This window comes from Eucyclogobius newberryi, unplaced genomic scaffold (assembly GCF_026437365.1).
Source record: "Eucyclogobius newberryi isolate DKJ021-1_F unplaced genomic scaffold, fEucNew1.0.hap1 SCAF_325, whole genome shotgun sequence".
Classification (NCBI taxonomy): domain Eukaryota; kingdom Metazoa; phylum Chordata; class Actinopteri; order Gobiiformes; family Gobiidae; genus Eucyclogobius; species Eucyclogobius newberryi.
This window is the reverse complement of record NW_027315974.1, coordinates 40,001-42,500: the sequence shown is the minus strand read 5'-3', so window position 1 is coordinate 42,500 and position 2,500 is coordinate 40,001.

Here is a 2,500-nt window from a genome sequence, read left to right as displayed (position 1 = left end):
CCCATTTTCACCCCTTTTGCTCACAACTTCGTACTACGGCCCGGAAAAACGACAGAGTCGATGGGTATAGTGTACTATTGCCGAAAAACGACAGAGTCTTTTCGGGTATAGTGTACTATTTCGGTTTTTACTCTAAGTCCCTCAGGGGCATGGGGTGCTATACTATGATGGTCAGATCACCTCCAGGCCCCAGGGGAGTGCTTTTCTGGGGTCAAACAGTGCACTGATGATGGGGGATTATTTCATTTTGCTCATTTTGGTGTTTTTTCACATTTTAACCCATTTTCACCCCTTTTGCTCACAACTTCGTACTACGGCCCGGAAAAACGACAGAGTCGATGGGTATAGTGTACTATTGCCGAAAAACGACAGAGTCTTTTCGGGAATAGTGTACTATTTCGGTTTTTACTCTAAGTCCCTCAGGGGCATAGGGTGCTATACTCTGATGGTCAGATCACCTCCAGGCCCCAGGGGAGTGCTTTTCAGGGGTCAAACAGTGCACTGATGATGGGGGATTATTTCATTTTGCTCATTTTGGTGTTTTTTTTTTTTTTTTTTTTTTTTTTTTCACATTTTAACCCATTTTGCTCACCCCGCACTCTGCCGCATATGAGGCCGGGGAAGGGCCACTCTGGCTGGGCATGGCCTCCGCTGAGCACCCCCTGGAGCCACTGGAGCCCCCGGAGGCCCTCCAGAGCCACCCCCCACTGTCCCCAGACTCACCCGGGGGAAGGGCCACTCTGGCTGGGCATGGTCTCCACCAAGCAGCCCCTGGAGCCCCCGGAGCACCTCCAGAGCCACCCCCCACTCTCCCCAGACTCTGCCCGGGGAAGGGCCACTCTGGCTGGGCATGGCCTCCACCGAGCACCCCCTGGAACCCCTGGAACCCCTGGAACCCCCGGAGGCCCTCCAGAGCCACCCCCCACTCTCCCCAGACTCACCCCGGGGAAGGGCCACTCTGGCTGGGCATGGTCTCCACCAAGCACCCCCTGGAGCCCCCGGAGCACCCCCAGAGCCACCCCCCACTCTCCCCAGACTCACCCCGGGGAAGGGACACTCTGGCTGGGCATGGTCTCCACCAAGCACCCCCTGGAGCCCCCGGAGCACCTCCAGAGCCACCCCCCACTCCTCCAGACTCACCCCGGGGAAGGGACACTCTGGCTGGGCATGGCCTCCGCCGAGCACCCCCTGGAGCCCCTGGAGCCCCCGGAGCACCTCCAGGGCCACCCCCCACTCCTCCAGACTCACCCCGGGGAAGGGACACTCTGGCTGGGCATGGCCTCCGCCGAGCACCCCCTGGAGCCCCCGGAGCACCCCCAGAGCCACCCCCCACTCTCCCCAGACTCACCCCGGGGAAGGGCCACTCTGGCTGGGCATGGCCTCCACCAAGCACCCCCTGGAGCCCCCGGAGCACCTCCAGAGCCACCCCCCACTCCTCCAGACTCACCCCGGGGAAGGGACACTCTGGCTGGGCATGGCCTCCGCCGAGCACCCCCTGGAGCCCCTGGAGCCCCCGGAGCACCTCCAGGGCCACCCCCCACTCCTCCAGACTCACCCCGGGGAAGGGACACTCTGGCTGGGCATGGCCTCCGCCGAGCACCCCCTGGAGCCCCCGGAGCACCCCCAGAGCCACCCCCCACTCTCCCCAGACTCACCCCGGGGAAGGGCCACTCTGGCTGGGCATGGCCTCCACCAAGCACCCCCTGGAGCCCCTGGAACCCCCGGAGGCCCTCCAGAGCCACCCCCCACTCTCCCCAGACTCACCCCGGGGAAGGGCCACTCTGGCTGGGCATGGCCTCCACCAAGCACCCCCTGGAGCCCCTGGAACCCCCGGAGGCCCTCCAGAGCCACCCCCCACTCTCCCCAGACTCACCCCGGGGGAGGGCCACTCTGGCTGGGCATGGTCTCCACCAAGCACCCCCTGGAGCCCCCGGAGCACCTCCAGGGCCACCCCCCACTCCTCCAGACTCACCCCGGGGAAGGGACACTCTGGCTGGGCATGGCCTCCGCCGAGCACCCCCTGGAGCCCCTGGAACCCCCGGAGCACCTCCAGAGCCACCCCCCACTGTCCCCAGACTCACCCGGGGGAAGGGCCACTCTGGCTGGGCATGGTCTCCACCAAGCAGCCCCTGGAGCCCCCGGAGCACCTCCAGGGCCACCCCCCACTCTCCCCAGACTCTGCCCGGGGAAGGGCCACTCTGGCTGGGCATGGCCTCCGCCGAGCACCCCCTGGAACCCCTGGAACCCCCGGAGGCCCTCCAGAGCCACCCCCCACTCTCCCCAGACTCACCCCGGGGAAGGGCCACTCTGGCTGGGCATGGTCTCCACCAAGCACCCCCTGGAGCCCCCGGAGCACCCCCAGAGCCACCCCCCACTCTCCCCAGACTCACCCCGGGGAAGGGACACTCTGGCTGGGCATGGTCTCCACCAAGCACCCCCTGGAGCCCCCGGAGCACCTCCAGAGCCACCCCCCACTCCTCCAGACTCACCCCGGGGAAGG